Source organism: Cololabis saira, chromosome 1 (genome assembly GCF_033807715.1).
Source record: "Cololabis saira isolate AMF1-May2022 chromosome 1, fColSai1.1, whole genome shotgun sequence".
NCBI lineage: Eukaryota > Metazoa > Chordata > Actinopteri > Beloniformes > Belonidae > Cololabis > Cololabis saira.
In genome coordinates this window covers 33,618,044-33,636,610 of record NC_084587.1, presented here as the reverse complement: position 1 = coordinate 33,636,610, position 18,567 = coordinate 33,618,044, and the positions used below count along the sequence as shown (strand labels likewise).

The 18,567-nt window shown below is 39.7% G+C and overlaps 1 protein-coding gene across 9 annotated transcripts in view; it reads right to left on the bottom strand.

Annotated features, from left to right (window-relative positions):
- The window catches only part of gcgrb (glucagon receptor b), a 72,465-nt gene extending 56,532 nt beyond the window's left edge, over positions 1–15,933 (bottom strand). For all 9 annotated transcript variants that reach the window (XM_061720696.1, XM_061720695.1, XM_061720734.1 and 6 more), the window contains exon 1: positions 15,659–15,933. The gene's annotated coding sequence lies outside the window, so the exon portion shown is untranslated. The remainder of the gene's footprint in view (positions 1–15,658) is intronic.
- Positions 15,934–18,567: the final 2,634 nt, after the last annotated feature.

Sequence of the window (18,567 nt, the reverse complement as noted above, 5' to 3'; positions counted from 1 at the left end):
AAAAAGAGGCTTTAAAATTGCTTAAAATTGCAATTCATATACTGAAGTATATGAATATAAAATATTCACTAGGCAGGGCATATCTTCTTGGATTTATGGGAAACACAGCCACAACACTATTTTCTCCGATTGAAACTCCATGATGCATACGTTCTCATTAGTTTTGTGTTAAACAACTTCTCAGCTCAAAAAATGTGTTAGCATAAATTTGATTTGATTCCTTTCTCCTAGCTGTAATAATTTTTTCTATTTTCATGCTTCTCTTCTAGTTTCTCTGACTGACGGTGAAATTGAAAGTTATTAGTTTCATTATCTACCTACAGTATAGTCTCCCTCCTGTTCATTAACAGTTACTTACTCTGAGTTTTGTGCATTCACCTATTATTCTTATCTAACCCTGTTCACCCATCAGTGATTATAATCATTCCTTTTCACACCTGTGCTGTTGTGCTGCTTAGCTTCCTTTCTACCTTTTCATTATTTCATTATCTCCTCTCACTCTACATTAACCATCTCTCTATCGTCCACTACACTCACTCACTCACTCACTCACTCACTCACTCCTCCTACAAGGCTTGTTCTCATATTACTTCAGTCCTAATCCCCGCACATTTTCTCACTCCCTTTCTTGAAGCGTAAAATTGACCATCTCCCGTCCACTCTGTGTGTGTGTGAGCCTGTGTGTTGGTGTTGTTCTGTGTGTGTGAGTGTTATGTGATCATCCATCCTTCATGGGTCCTTGTGTTTAACTTTTACTTGACCTTGCAACTTGAAAGTTTCACTGTGGGAGACAGCAGTGCTTTGGCATATTGAGTATATTAGTATTCCATCTATGCGTGAAGATAAATGATGTGTGATGAAATTCAGCAAGAACCTAAGTGAGGAGTGATGGGAATGACAACACATAAAAAGAAATGGCTGGACAGATAACCTGGCCATTAAGAGAGAATATGGATGCAAAGACGTGTTTGCTTATGATAATAAAAATAATGAAGCGTATTATTTATAGGCACCTTTTACGGCACTCAACATCAATGTACATAAGACAAAATATACACAAACCACAATAAAATGTCAAGGTATAAAAAGAACACTGTAAAACATAAAAGTAAAAATAGTAAATACGTGCAAAATTGGATTCATTTCAGTTCCACAATTAAAAGGAATATGCCTCTTCTAAAAAGGCAGATTTTAAAGTAGTTACGGTGTCAGAATGATTTATATCCCGTGGTAGAGAGTGCTGAAGACAGGAGGCTGAGCACCTGAAAGCTCTCAATCCCATGGTGGACAAGAAGGGTGAAATGAATGGAGAAGGAAGACCTGAGAGTACGACTGGGTATGTTAATGTGGAGAAGCTCAGTGACATTCAGAGGGGTGAGGTTGTTGATAGCCTTATAAGTGAGTAGTAAAGTTTTATAGATTACACAGAATTGAATTGGGAGCCAGTGAAGTTTCTCCATGACAAGGGGGGGTATAATTGAGGGAAGTGAGGGTAATAATTCATGGTGCCCTTTTTGAAGGGATTTGTCAGGCAAGCCAAACAGAAGAGAAATACAATAATCAAGACGGGACGTAACCAGGGCATGGACTGAAATAGTAGTTGTGTTGGGTGTGAGAGACGGGCACGGAAGTGAGATATTTTGTAGATGGAAGTAACCAGAGTGACATTGTTAATATGGGACTGGAATAACAGAGTGCTATCGAGGATGACTCTTAACCTGGGGACAGGAAGAAATAGAAAAGAAATCTTAGTGGATTTAATGCCCACGAGGAGGACCTCAGTTTTACCACTGTAAAGTTTGTGAAAGTTGTGAGAGAACCAGGATCTCATGTCCTGTAGCCAATCAGAGAGGGAAGTGTATGGGAAAAAAGCAGTTAGATTAGAGGGGTCAGAGAATGACTGGAGGCTTGCAGAGAAGTGGGGAGTGGATCTAGTGAGCAAGCAGATGACTTAGATTTATGGATGAGTTTAGACAATCAACTGCAGGGGAAATTTAAAACTACAGAGTAAGTGGGACAAAGGGATTTGGAACTCCTGGAAAGGTGAGGAGAATAAGATATAACGGGTTAATTGCTGATGAATATAGTCTATCTTTTTTTTTTAAAGAATGCTGTAATTGAATTGCAACAATCGGTTGAGTAAAGATGGGCAGGGAGATAGTCAGGTGGATCCAATGATTTGTTAACCAGGGAAAATAATGCTTGTGAATTACAATGACGAAGACTGATGAAATCTGCGTAGTAATTTGATTTTGCAGTGGAGAGAGAGTCCTTTTAGATAAGAATGTGATTCGTAAACTTGTTCTTGTGGGCAGAAAGACCAGTTTTCTTGTTGAGACATTCCAGTAAACAACCTTTGGCTTTGACCTGACAAAGTTCAGATCTAAACCAGAGTGCAGATTGGGTAAAAGAGTCTGTGCTTTTAAGGGGGCTACAGTGTCAATCAGATTAGGCAGGCTGTTGTTGTAATCGGAAAGCAGTTCATCAGGAGTGGATGACAGGACAATATTAGGGAGGTTTGTGATTCCAGTGGCCAGTGCATCTAAATCAATGTCCTTGATACCACAAAAACAGATGGTTCAAGACAATTTATTTTTGGATACTGTGATATTGACATTAAATGAAACAAGCTTGTGGCCAGAAAGTTGCAGAGCACTTGGAGGTAACACCGATGCAGCAGGTGAGGGCCAAGATATGATCTTTGGATTGGGAGGGAAAATCAAAAAACTGCTACCTGTTAATGCAGTATAAAAAGTCTTTGGTGAAATAATTATGAGTACTGTCAATATCAACATTGAAATCACCAAGTAAAATTACAGTTGATGAGAGGGAGGAAATGCAACTAAGAAAAGCAGAAAATTCACTGATAAAGTCAGAACTGGGCTTAGGTGGACGGTAAACAGTTGTGTAGCACGGTGAGTGCTACGGGGCCCGACCGACAGGATAGAGAGGACACGGAGTTTAGTGCAGAACCTTTTATTTACCAGAACACCCAGGACACACGTGCCCAAGCACCTCAGCCGACATCAACAGCAGCTTCAGTCTCCCATGAACCCTTGCTGCTGTCCAGCCCCGCCTTATCAAGGCTGGCAGGGTGGAGAGGCTGACGGGCCACACCTGTGTCCCGTCAGCCTGAGTGGCTGCACCTCCTCCACCCTGCCACACACAGGGTGGAGGAGGCGTTCTCGGCCGGGCCAACCGCCGAGAACGCCGCTCTCGGGACCGGGCCGATGGTGCGTCCAGGACCACCCCCTCCTCTATGACGCGGCCCCGCGCCGGCCGCTGGTCCGCCTCCAGGACCGCCTCCTCCGTCATGCCGCACTGCCCCGAAACTGGTGCGTCCAGGACCGCCTCCTCCTTGACGCAGCCCTGCTCCGGCTGCCGGTCCGCCTCCACCTCCGACTCCGCCTCCGCCTGGCGACCTGCAGCCACTGCCTCCCGGCCGGTCGGCTGCAGCCCCGCCAGCGCTGCCGCGGCGAACCTCAGGCGTGGTGCCGGGGTGGGCTGCTCCGCGGGTCCCACCGTCTCGGGAGCCGTCGCTTGGCTTCTGCCTCCCGGCCTCTCAGCTGCGGCGCCGCCAGCCCCTCCCGCGCTGCTGCGGCGAACCTCAAACGTGGCACAGGTGTCGGTCGCTCCACGGCCACAAGCGCTTCTAGCATCGTGAGCTGCTCTCCCTGGCCCTGAAGCACGGCTGCCAGGTCCGCCATGGCATGGGAGAGCGCATCCAGGGCCCGCTCCGTGCCTCCCTTCTCCATCCCGTCGGGCCCCATGTTGGGCGCCAGTGTAGCACGGTGAGTGCTACGGGGGCCCGACCGACAGGATAGAGAGGACACGGAGTTTCTGTGTAGAATCCTTTATTCACGAAAGCACACACACACGTGCCCAAGCACCTTCTCCCCCAGCATCACCCACCAGTCTCAGCAGCAGCTTCTCCTCTTATAAGGCTGGCAGGGTGGGGCTGACGGGACACACCTGTGTCCCATCAGCCTGAGTGGCTGCACCTCCTCCACCCTGCCACAAGTTGCAACAATAGTTGAACAGGGCCCATTCAGTTTTAAGGCTAAGGACTCAAATGATCAGGGAGCACGCATAGAAACTAGTGAGACTTAAGCCGGGCATACACTGCGATATTTTAAATCGTATGAGACTGCCCCATCTCACACTGCACGACTAGATCGCGGAGTTCAAAAGTTCAGAGCCCACGATTTATGTTCTCACACTGTACGAGCCGATGCTCGGATGCGACCCGTCTGCTCACACTATACGATCATTATCCTCCCGTCGGACCTCTGTGTACTGGAAATATAATATATAATAAAATATCTGTACCGTTTCTGATTGGGTGGGCACTGCGAATCTTTTTTAGACATAACAATGAACGCATACCGCAAAAGTTGTGTCTGGCGGAGGAACCCGACGTCCCAGCAAAATGAGAAGAGAAAAAAGAGTTGTTCCGAACAGTACAGCACAATGATAAAAACGAAATCACATTATGGGCGATTTTTATTATTTCACTTTAGTTTATAATTCATCTTCATTGTGGCATCATATAACACTGTTTTAGTCATTTTTGTGCACTTTTCGGCTCATTATATTGTATTTTTCTACATATTTGGGAAGACGAGGTTGCGCCAACATTGTATGACGTCAGGTTTGTTTACATCAGGGGCCGCTGTTATTGGTCCAGCGCAATCACGTGACGGGTCCGAAGCGCTCCTCGACACAGGCGCCGCTGGAAATAGTCCCGCTATTAAAATAACGATCTTGAAAATACTTCCCAAAAATCCGAGTTCAAACTTTTATCCTATGCTTAACATAAATAGCTCTTTTTTTAAAGTGAAAAGAATTTACACGCAGGAGGTGGGAATGAGATGACACGAAAAGGTGGGTGACCTGACGGCCTACAGCAGACAGCGCACACACTGAAGGCTGATTTATGGTTCCGCGTTACACCAACGCAGAGCCTACGGCGTAGCGTCGCGGCGACGCGCACCGTACGTGGAATTGCGGTCTTGTTTTTGCTATTAAAACATGATTTGTAATGTGAATTTGCAACACTTAAACTACAAATAATAGTTTTTGAGGTGACATCAGAGATTGCGCATGCTCTCTGTGAAAGGATGAGGTAAATCGGGTCGCAGCACGGCTTCAACTGTGCGATGCCTTCACGAGGAGCGACCAGGATTTCAAACATGCTTGATTTTCTTGCGACCTCACGATTTGTGATCGGGAGCTCGTCGTGAGGTGTTAATCTCTCGTCGTTACCCCACGTACACTGCACAAGGCACGAGCAACGATTGGGTCAAAATCGGGCCCGATCAAAAAAAAGTCGCACGACTGGAAAATCGGCTCAAAACGAGCCGATAATCGCACAGTGTATGCCCGGCTTTATTCCTGCGATAGATTATTGTGAGACCTCCCCCACCACCAGACATGGGGCTGACAGATGTAAATAAACCCAGAGGGAGATGCTTTGTTGAAAAAAAGTCATACTTGTGGTCAGTGATGAGATCCTGGAGGAGATGTCCCTTGCCCAAAATTGAATGATTGTTAAATAGTACTAAGTACAGCTCACTGTAGTCGCTCGTAAAAGAAAGTCGACGTGGCCAGGCTGGCTGGTACACTGTGGAGTTAATGAAGGAGGAGTCATTATTGTTGAAGCTCATTTCAGGATCCACTGCGGATATATCTCCAATGAGGATGGTAAGCAATGTGAGGATAGAGCTTCAATAGCTGTGGTGGAATAGTCCAGATGTAGCGAAGTTTTAGGAGCTCATCAGCCGAGTACTGGAGCAGGGCTGTTAATGACTTCAACTGAAGGAGAAAGGCAGTCCAGAAGAAGAATAAAGACGACATAATCAACCTTCTGGTCCACATTCTTTGCTCAGTCGAGAGATACAGAAAGAAGGGGTTGAGTAGGAGCCAAGGCGTGGCAAGTAGGTTATTGAAGCCACATATTCATAAAAGACCTTTATATTAAGATGCCAAATGATGATGAATGTGCAGAACAGCAATAGACGAGTGACCGCCAAAGAAGAAGAGATCACCATTAAATCAGATAAAATGAAATAAACAAAGACCGGAGAGCTGCGGCAGAATCTCATGCCAGCATTCACTCAGACCAGGGACCGGAACTTTCGTCGACTTGATAGTTGCCATAACAACAGAAACTCTTAATATATTTCTAAAACAAAGTCAATAACATTTCTTAATGAGCATCTTTACAATAGTGTTTCCAGGTAATTCCAACAGCCTCTTAAGTTCTAATTCAGATATGAAATGTGTGGAAGCAATGGCTGCATCAGTCTGTATAAATGACACTATTCAGATATCAGTCACTTTTAAATTAAAGTTGCAGTTGGTATGTGTGTTTTTGTAATATTTGCTGAAATTGGCATTATTTCTTGATTATATTTCTTGATGACATAAACTAGGTAATTTGCAAAACAAATAGGCTCACTTGGTACCACTTGCAACTCGTAATGAAGTTCTATGTTTATAGATATTTTAAAAGTTGTCATGTCCAACCTTGAAAGATCCATTCATCCACCATCTATAACTGCTTCTTTTTACTCAGGGTAACAGGAGTCTGCTGGACCCTATCCCAGCTCTCCTCAGGCAAAATACAGGGATACAACCTGGACAAGTTGCCAGTCCATCTTCTGGCAAAGCCTTGACCAACTGTCTTCACAAATAGTTATGGAAATATTCCATTACTTAACCATCCATCAGATATGATGCTAATATGTTCAGTTCTCAGCAGGATAATGTAAATGAGAACATTTACATTAACCTGCCCAGAATGACTTCCACAGAGCTTGAACAGTTAACCCCAAGGTCAAGGTACATCAGTGTCAGATCGCACCATCCATAACCGTTTGAACCAAAGTGGACAACTTAGGAGGACTCCGCTGTTCAAAGGAAATCATTAAAAAGCCAGACTGGAATTTGTAAAAATATATATTGACAAACCAAAAAGCCTCTGGGAGTAATGTCCTTTGGACAGATGAGACAAAAACGTTTGGCAAGTCACATCAGCTCTATGTTCACAGATGCAAAAAGGAAGCATTCAAAGAAAAGAAGAGTGCAGCTATTGTGAAACATGGAAGAGGCTCAGTTATGTTCTGGGGCTGCTTTGCTGCATCTGGTACAGGGTGTCTTGTATCCATTCAGGGTACAATGACATTTTAAGAGCATCAAGGCATTAAGGAAGCAAATGCGCTGCCCAGTGTCAGAAAGCTTGGTCTCTGGCACAGGTCATGGGTCTTCCAACAGGTTGATCAAAACACACACAGTTGGCCATGTCTGTAAACCTCTTTTTCTTTATGGGCAATAGCAGTCGGAAACTCAGAAGTCACTCAAGCAAAATAAATTATTTGATCACAAATAAAAATAAATCATGTTTTGCATATGTAAAGAGCAATATGTTTCACCTGTTGCTGAATTGTCTGAATTACACAAAAGAGGTAAACAAAAGAAATCTCAGCCCTGCAAGCTACAGTGTCACCACCTACTGTAGTATTTGGTGGTGTAATTACACCAACAACAATGAACATGTAATGGTAGCGATGACATAAGTCCCGCACTATACAGGTAGTTGTCGTATAAAAGCCTAAATCAAGCTTAATGTCATTCTCCATATCGATTATGCATGTCTGTGTATGTGTTTGTACTAGTGTTCCTTGAAGTACATTTGGCCAAAAACATTTGTGATTGTAGGTGATATATTTAATTTGTAATATCTGAATGACTCTGAATTCTCTCCAGCGTCTATGTTCACCATAGTGCTCAGTGTTTTCCGGCAGGAGTGAAGTGCTCTGCTCAGCCAAATACTACGCTGAATGCATGAGTAAAGATGCTTTAGATCATCATTCCCTGTTTTCATTCATTAGTTATGGTGTTATCACAGGCCTTTAATGCCCTTGTGGAGTCTCACAAACAAAAAGCCAGCCAGAGGGAGAACTAGTTGTTCAACTGTGTGCCAAAATATTATAAAATAACTGTGTATATCCCAGTGTTGCTCACAGTGTCAAACATGAATGAAAACCAAGGCACAAGTTACATTCCTGTGAATGATTTACAATATCAGCCGATGAAACACAGCAGGTCATTCAAACACCCTGTAAAGCCCTTCACAATACCTTTAATACCTCTTATTAAGTTGCTAATCATATATTTGTTCATTAATTGTTGCAGTGTTTATCGGTGAAGCAGTTTAATTTTATTCAAACCTTTCGGTGTTGATTTTTTATTTAAATCACAACTTGGTTGCTGAAAAAAATGGTCGCATGTGTCTGTTGCTGTGAAATCTTTACGTAATTTGGTGCATCAAAGCTGCCATCACAGAAATATGAATCACCTTTGCAACAGGCAGCAGTACGAAGACACATCATCAAAGGGCCTGGCTTTTGGACTTTTTGCTGATAACAAACTGGGTGGTCCTTTTTATCTTTGGTCCAGAGCACACAGTGTCAATTTCTTCCAAAAGCCTTCTGGAGCATGGGGTCATCTGTACCGTATGTTTCGATGGTGTGTAATGGTCCTTCCCTGACGCCTCTGGGCCAAGAGGCAGTGATACTTCTTCTGCTCAAGGTAAACACAATGTTCCTTTTATGAACAGTTCATTTTTAGGCATCTGTGAATCTAGAATCATGCTGTGGCACATGACAAAGGCTTATCAAAGTCATCCCCTGCTAATACGGTTATATTAAATATTGATAATTGATATTTATTGATTTAGTGCTGTCTGAGGGATTGGCAATGGCAATTATGGCTGTCCAATTTAGGTTTGAGTGCATGTCCTTTATGTACTGAAATTCCTGATTCATTCAATAACATCATTCCCTATAGAGGAAGAACTACAGTATGTAAAACTCTTTTGACGTTTGTTTGAGGAACATAGTTTTAAACATTTTCTCAGGCATTTCGTAAGAAAATCAAGATCAAAATTGAGATCCTATGCCTTCAATGTCTCTGCCTTTTTACTATACTGTGCTTGTGCCAAACCATTCACTTTTTTTTTACATGGAGTAATCAATGTATTAATAAAATCATGTTTCTGAGATGATGTAATATCTTGGGTTCCCACTTTCTACTGAATGTAAGAATCCCTTTATGTGTTTCTGTATTAGTAGGCTATTTTGCTTACCAATGATCTTTTTTCATGCTTGTAAAACTAATCAATGTTGCCAACTCTGATAAGATGAGACATCTGCCTTCAGTCTCCGTCTTGTGTCTCACATTATCTAAACAGTTCTCATGCCAAGAAAATGAAGCTGATGCGATAGTGGCAGGAAGAGGACTCAGATGAAGATACAGTCACGCAAGGATTCGTATCCTCTCTGGTTTTTATGTAAAAGCGTAATAGAGAAAATAAAGCGTATTTTAAACATTTTTAAGAAAAAGTCATGATGTGGTCTTAGTATTCGGTAAATAAAACCTCTGACAAATAGCAGCATATAACATTATTTATTTAAGAAAAATTCAGCAAAAAAGAAAAGTCTTGTTGGTAATACGGTTTGTTATTTCCTGTATGACATTATCAGTCTCTCACATCTTTGTTGAGGAGTTTTGACCTTTTCTCCTTTGCAAAACTTCTTCAATTCATTGACGTTGGGCATTTACTTACAAACCACTCAGATGCAGTTTTCTGAACCTCAGTAGAGCTTCCATGTTACTTTTTAGACTGTAGAGCCCAGTGAGGCCTGAACGGTCTGAGATGTAATTCTTGGGTTTTATCTGTTTTTCTTCAGCCATCGCGCATTTGACCTTAAGGTACCTGGCATTTCCTGGCAAATGGGAAGATGAGCAACTGCCTGGAAAGCTTTCTACATGTGAAAAATCTTTTTCACTATAAAGTGCTGAACTCCAAATTGTTTTATTACCCTTTGCAGATTTATGTGTATCAGCAATTACTTCTTTAATACTATTGTTCATGTCATTCCCTCTTGGCATTGTGTATGTGAATGTCCCACACCAGTTCATCAGGGCTTGATGATTAGCAGCACCCGACTGTGACTTACACTTTCTATCCAATGAAAGCATTAAGAGGGTACTATTGCCCAATTCATTTATTTTCTTTACGGCATCAATTTTGTGAGATAACAAATATCTTGGTGAAAAATGTTATATGTTGTTGTTCTTTTCAGAGTATATTTGCCTAATACTAAGACCCACTATGATCAAATTATTTTCATTGTGTTTTTACATACCAAAAATAAATATATATTTGATTATAAATAATGCACTAGCTTTTGCACTACTGTTTACACCGTGATAAAAAGTGCAAAGGGCTTCATTTACAGAGTAAAAGCTGGTACACAATTACAGTCAGCAAAGCAGGGCAGGGAACAGCCAACGAGCAGATCAGTGTTCGTGAGGCTACAAGAAAAAAAAAAAAAAAAGGAGCACATGAAGATTGCGCTCAACAAGAAATAAGCAAGAAAAAAATGAACACTGAACTGCTCAATCTGACGATGGAAATGGGAAACTGGGAAGTGTATACAGTCTGTAAACTCAAAACTAGTGTGAAACAAAATATACAAAGAGTGGAAAATGACTATAAGGATGATGCAATTTCAGAATAAAACAAAGTATAAGTAATGCTGGCTACAGTTATGAACACGTGAGTTATTCACAATCATGACTGACTAAAAACACAGCGTTATTTAGGAAATCAGTCACGACACAAAACACAGCCCAACTAGCGGTTTGACTGTAAAAATTTCCTAAGACAAAAAAAATTAGTGATGCACCGATTGTTCGGTAACCGAAATTGTTCGGCCGAAAATGGCAAAAAAACACTTTCGGTGTTCGGTGGAATAAGTGGGGAAAAAACCGAACAATTAATAACGGCGTTGTAAAATAAGGAAATAGACTGGCCGCTCCGTCCCGTAACATTGCGCACTACATAAATCGTTGGCCAACCAAAAACTATTTTTTTTACCTTTTTTTAGGAGGTGGAACCAAAACAACATAATGCTGGGAAATTAAAAACTGTTCATTATTTTATGTTCAATAAATATTTTCTACATTGTAATTTTGTAAAAGATTTTTTTCTTTGAAAAGCATGCCTAAATCAAATTTATTTGATTTATGCAATGGTGAAAAAATTGGCAAAATAAATGAAAAACTGCTGAAGAACCATGTTCGGTATTGTTCGGTATTCGGCCAAGTGTTTATTATTAATTTTGGTTTCGGTTTCGGCCACAAATTTTCATTTCGGTGCATCACTAAAAAAAATTAAATAAAAAAACATCTGAATGACACTAAAATCCATAATTAACCCTCTTGTACAGTACGTCTGAGAGATCAAGAGCAGTAATTTCACCATGAGGCTTTCCAGATGAGCAGGGCAGTGTCAAGTGGTCAGCTCTTCAGACAGTCTGCCATTTGGCATATTCACCTTCATTATATTTCATTAGTAATTGCAGCAGTAACTCTGTTGTGCAGGCTTTCCATTATACACTGTTGCCCATAAGGTTGAAATAATTTTGTCTTTAGAAATAATCGCTTTTTTTTTATTTACAATCATTTCATGAGAAGAGATACAAATGTTTTATTCCAACACTATGAGCAACATTTGAAAATACGACATCAGGTTTTTGTTATTTCTTTTTCTTGAATTTAACATTGCACTTTTAGCATACTGCTAGTCTGTCTCCACATTTTGGCTCAATGGAGTTCATCTCTTTTGTAAATCACTTCAGATTAAATCATCTGCTGAATAAAATGTAATATAATGTAATTATCAATGTATAGCGCATATGTAAAGAACCTTCTGTGTTTAGGAATTGTAATAAATAAAACTCTCCCAGGTACACGGATTTTAGCTGATTATTATTACACGCTGGTGGTACCATACATTTTTTTCTCCACAAACAGAGAATGGCTTTGTTTTTTTTCCCCCTTTCTATTAAAGTATTAATTATCCTCATATTGAAACTGAGGCAATTTGGGGAATCTAGGGGGAAGAAATATATTGATTTAGACAATTTAACAGACCTAATCTCAATTCACCAAGTGTTAGGAAGTTGGCAGCCAGGAAAAAGCAGTTCAGTCCACCATCTGTCTCCTCAGAATTCTGTGTGCAGATCCCCAAACTCACATCTGCGTTCACACACCACAGATTAGTTTGCGAGACAGCTGAGTGACCCCTCACCTGTCCTTCTGCGAGTCTGTGCACCAAAAACAACAGTGGCAATAACATAAAGTTGGTGGGAAAATAAACTAAAGGTTGGTGTACATTTTAACTGTCACATGGATGGTTGCATAAGCATATCATTGATAATAAGGAGAATTGTTTTTTTTTTTTTTTTTGCTTGAATCCATACAGCTGTGTGTTTGAAAGGACTAAAGAAAATTCAAGAAAAAAAAACAAAACAAAAGCTTTGAGACAGCTTTTGACTTTTGTCATGGTCTCAGGAGTTCGAATTTGAGTAAAGCTACATTTTGGTTTTGCTCTTAGTTTAGTGTTGATCTTTGCTTCTGTGCTCCTACTATTTTGTATATAACTTGAATTCCTGTTGTGGTTCAGTAGTGCTTTCTTGTTATACTCGAAGTTGTATTTCCCATGAGTTAATCACCTGTTTTCACCCAGGTTTCTTCTGGTTTTTGGTATTTCGGATCTTGTAACATCAGTTATTTTTTTAAATATTTTTATTGCTTTGCACTCTTGCCCCCTGTTCTTCTGAATTTGGGACTCTCATTCCTCAAGCCTATCAACTTTGCCACTTTGTTTAAGGCCTGTAAGTCTAACGCAATACCGTTCAGCTTTGCAGGGTACTGTGACATCACAGACCCCAATTATAGCATAGTTATCCAGTCTGGCATCTTTATCCATTTTGACATAACCATCAGTGTATTTCTGTAAAAAGTAGAGCAAAGTTGTACCAACGCTTTCAAAAGAGGCCCATCATGAAAAAGATGGCCGTGGCAATAGTAAGGCTACTCCACCCCTCATAAAGCAGCGGCTAGAAAACAGTGGTGAATAGGCATGTGTAATAATGGGGCTAATCTACACTGTATCCCTGTAGTGTTTTAAGAAGAGGATGTCACATTTAAGTTAGACAAAAAAAGTGTCAACTTTTGAAAAAAAGATAAATGTCTTTTTTAATTTTACTTGATCTCTGTTTAAAAGCATGTCTTAAGTTTTAATTGACTGTTAATACAAACCCAGCCTCCTTCTGAGAATAATTCCCATGATCTGATCACTGATTTTATCCTTGACCAAAAACCAAATGAACACATTTCTGGTTGTATCAGGATTTCAAACTGATGCTTAATCACTGTATCTATGTAGGCAATCACATCGGCGGTGGTGCGGTTGCTTAGGTACAAGTGTTGTTCCTCCATAGACCCGACATTCATTGATTTCAACTCTGTAATACTTGAAGGCAAATCCTTACAAGTGTGTCAGTCACAGATGCATAAGGCCTTCACTTTTTTGTTTTGCAATATAGTCAACAGATAACATGTAAGAATAAAATCTAACCTAAAATCACATCTGAAAGTTTATCTTGTAAAAATAAAGTGAAATACATTCAAAGGTAACGAAGTCATCGGCTCCAGACATTCCCAGTCTTACGTCACAACAATTGTCTGTCTTTGTTTATCCAACAAAAGCATGTTAAACCAGAGAAACCTTGAGCTTTCATGTCAGTTGGAAGAAGTCAATAGAAAAAAGCCATTATCTTACTTCACCTTCTATCATGTTTGTAGACCAGCGTCCGTTAATCAATATATGTCCTTTGTAAATGTTCCCTGCATGTGTGCTGGCCCATCCTGACCAGCCAAATCAAATTCTTTGAACACTAAATCATTACAAAAGAGAGGTCTGATGTCCGGCTAAAAACAGTGATCCCCCAGGCAGCAGAGCTTGCATTATTGAAAAGTGAATGAAAATAAAGATGGGGGCAAACAGGCATCAAGGAAGAGAAAAGGTCCGATTTCTAAGAAAGTACCAACATGAAGTACTTTTTCTCTAGATCTGATATCTAAATTAATGTTTCAATTCATAGGACCACCTTCTGCCAACATGTCTATGGACAAACTTTAGTGCTATATGTATGTATATATGTATATAAATATAAAAGGGTACACCAGCAAAATTGCAGAGCAGGCTCACAAATAAAAGCTATGTTGGTGCTCATAGCAGTTTAATAATAAAAGGCTGAAAAAATATCCCCCACCCACATGTATCTTTACGCATATTAAATGCCTGTTTTGCATTAAATCTAACTCGCACATCGTTCACATTTACCACTTTTTGACATCCACAAATAAAAAAACATTTTCACTCCAGGCTTTTATTTTTAAAACTTTTTTTTTTTTTTACTTAGTTGTCACTCATGATTATTTGGCCTTGGGTACTAAAAATAAATATATTTTTTTTTTAAACTGACAACTGATTAGAGCTAGGTATAAAATATGGTCAGTGTTAGAAATCTAAACATTCATTATTTGAGATGCACAGCACCGTGGCTTGGCTCAGTATATAGTGGACATATATTTAGTTTGCAAAGTTCTAAATAACTGTAATGCTGTAAGCAATTATTTGACTCATGAACCTAAAGGCTTTATCAGTGAATAAACTGAAATTAACTCGATCATGAGTTTTAAGTGTTACTTCTCAGCTCCATCACAAAGACTATTAAATGGATACATCTCGTTAATTTTATTGTTGATAACTGCTGCATGAGCAGCCCATAAAAACAGCCCAGGGTGCTGACTCTCTTTGCAGCTGCATGTGAAAAATTTGCTCAACAAGTGTCAAATAAAGCAATGAAATGACTGGCAGAGGTTACCAGAAGTCTGCTGATTTTTATTGGTGTGACAATGTTTGATAAACGGAGAAATTGATGGATGGATAGTGTTGCAGGACAGCACGTCTGGCCCAAGATAGGAATCCCTTGTCAATTCAATTTGGAAAAAGCAATCATATTTGTGCCAGCTGAACATGAAAAAAAGTCACAGAACAATCCCTCATCAGTCACACTGGAATTAAACTGTGCCAGTAAGAGACAAGCGCACATTCTCTTCATATCACTATTTATCAGCTCGTGTGAAGTATTGGAGTATCGGAGGAGACAGACAGAGGTCAAACATCCAACGTAGCCTATGGTACAAAAGCCTGGTTTATGACCCTTTTTATGCGCTACAAGAAATAAAACGCAACTGCGTTTATGTTGTCAGCATCGACGGTTTATTATCCGTTGTCTCATCATCTGTCACCGATGTTAAAACCTCAATTTACAAATATTTAGTGTCTGTAAAAGGCAACAGACCACATGAAGGCTCACAGGTCATTAATAAAAATCACGTGGAAAACTGTGTTTTTTCAGATAATACCGAGGGGCCATACGCGTCACCGTTGATGGGCATCATATCAGAAGTGTAAATCAGATTTTTTTGTCTTTTATTTGTTTTTTAAATAAAATAAAGCATGGAAAGCTACTTTAATGCCTTTACGCTATCATGAAAACGTCAACCTCCAGCTCTCCAAAGTCACAGAAAGTTGATTCTTCGCTCTCAACAGGAATAAAAAAAGTATGATCAGAGGAAACGACGCCCATCAGAAGTTAGACAAAGTTGCATCAGCCAAAAAAACACATTTAATTTCATTAAAAGGAGATTATTAAAAAACCAAGTGGCTATTTACCTTTGCGTGGAGACCTCCCCTTGCACAGCTGGCAGCGCACTGTCCCGCTGCTCAGCTGCAGACCCGAGCCATCCCTGCAGATCAAGTCTGAGGACTTGATCTGCAACTTTGTTGCGATAAAGCAAAAGTCCGAGTTCACTATTTTGATAATTTGCTCTGCATGTGTCTAAATATATGTATATTTGTACTTATTAATATTATACGTGTTTTTCTAAGTTTTAAATTAAATGTGGCTCCTGTTGCAGAGGACTGGAGCGCGTCCGACTGAAAGTGCCTGAACGCTGCGCTGTTGGTGATCCGCGCTCCGCTCTCTGCACAAGCTGTTACTGAATACACGGGACACCTTCCGGTGTGATGTTTCAAAATAATCATCCCAAAGATGTTTGCCCATGTAGGTGGATGAGTTAAAGTCCATGTACATGTATAATGCATGTAATGTACAGTATAGGTGTGCACTTTTGGTTAAGAATATTATTCATTATAAATGTGCTACTATTTTGAATATAGTTAACTACATGTTAACTATACATGTTAATTATATAATGTATGACAATGCGACAAAAGAGTGTCAGAACTATGTAACCATGATGATGACGTTGTTAAATGTAAAAAAAATACAATTATATAAGTAAAAATGTATAATATATCTTTAAATATACATCTCATAGCTCTAAACTATGTTAAACCTAAAGCTTACTGTTAGTATATGTTTAGTTAAATAACCAAACAACAAAATGTAGATCAATAAACTAAATATATATATTTTTTAATATACTAATCAATTTGAATCATTAAGACTGTGCACAAAGAGTAGGGGGGAAATGCTTATTCATCCACCTGAAAGAGAAATTAATGGGACAAATAATGTATGAAATAGATATAAGATGAGCAGAGGTACATATTTACTGATAAACTGGAATTTTTACTTTTTGCGTTTCTCTTTTTTATGTTCAGAATATAAAAGACAATGTTGAACGTAAGCTGATACTAAACCTAAAGAATCTAAAGGCAGAAAGAGGGAAAAAAAACTGCAGCTGGGAAACCTTTTATTGAAACTGAGATGAACTGAAATTCGAGTAAGAGATGCATTCCCCTCGGATGATAAGCAAAGGAATGATACGAGAATACGATTTATTTATGCATTTATTCATTCTATTGTCATCCTGTGTTTGAGTGGCAGTTATCACTCATGCTGAAAAATGTTTTTACTTTGAAATCTAATTATCTAGCTTCCGGTAATTTTCACGTATTTCTGAGCTCGCTGTTGTGCGTAAATGGTTGTGATTGTTGCGATGTCGTTTTTTTTTCGCCTTTCTGACTCATGCCAAGGCAGTTTTGTCCACACAGTCGGAAGAAATTTTATAGGAAGTGGTCAGTATATGGCCTTGTCCTTGAGAGTTTTGAGGAAGCTTGATTCAAAATATATATATTTACTGGAAGGTAGCCAACCAGATACTGGTTATATGGAAAACAAGTAAATATATAAAATAGAGATGGTGTTATTGAAAGGTTTCTCTCGGGGGGCTGTGGGGGGGTTCATCCATCAACAGGAAAGGTAGTCTAAATAAGACAAACATCAGAGGCAAAATCAACCACATGGACAACATACACGCATCCAGTGTGCAAAGCCTCAGAGATATGCACAGTATAATGGTCTGTGGCTATTGGTAAATGATGCATCAGTTTGTGCCGCTGTGATCTGAAACGCTTTTAGTCTTGTGTGAGTTCAGGAGTACGCTACCAAGCCCCTGATTGCGGGGATAACGGACATGCCTGGTAGTTGCATGAATCTTGATATCCCCCACAGGCTAAAAGGAGCCTTCAAAATGATGTAAAGGGATTGGCAACAGTCCCAATCTCTCCGAAGGGTAAGATTGGTGTGGAGAAGTCAGCTGGAAAGCGGGGAGAAGATTCAAACTATCAATGTCAGGTGCTAGAAGTCAGCAGATACCCATCTTAAACTAAAGACATGTAGAAGCATGCAAGAGAAGATTAAGATATCTAAGAACAAAAAAAAACTGGAGCAAAGGAGAAAGACGAGATCAGATAATGTGTATACAACACCATATTGTGAAGGAAGACCCAAGTTTAAGAGGATGGGGTCACATGTCATCAAAATCAATTAAATAGATCGCTCATATGCATAAAGTGTAGTGTTGCTGTATTTTTAGATGTGAAAATGAGACCCTCTGCAGAAACGCTGTTCATCTCGGCAGTGGTTAATCGTATCAATGACACATGAGCTTTTCATCATACGAGAAGTCAGAGTGTCTGTTAAGTAACTCTACTTTAGTAGAATCTGCACAAATGCCTGTTTGCACTACTGAGTCGTGTGATGAAATCATTTATGCAGCATTAAAATGGTTTAGTTTTTAATTTGATGACAAACATTTAAAACAGTCTATCCAAAAGTATCAGGTTTAATAATAAGCTCGTTAGGTAGTGAATGAGTGTATCCACTAAGCAGGAAAGTGATAGCCCTGTAAAAAAAACAACAGCAAAAAAACATGATGAAACAGTGAAACTCATGAGGGAAGGGAGTCAAGATATTCTGTTTGTTATCCACTCTTTGGTCTCAGGAATGTAAACACTCTTCCCTGGCTTTATGCCAATAAATACATCAAAAGTCATAGATTTTGTTTTTGTTCTTTTAAGCACAGGTTTTTAATTTGACCGACTTTCCTCTTGACTAGTGGCAGACTTGTCCTGTGATGCATTCTTGCTGTAGTCCAATTTTGCAATTTATATTTAAGTGAAAAAAGAATTTTTAGAATTTGATGGATATTCCTGTTAATGATATGGGTATCAATTTACCAAAATATTATAGTTTGGTCCCCTCTGCTTCTTTAACATATTTGGCAACATGTTCTATGGCAAAATAATGAACCCCACAGATGCCCCTAATATGC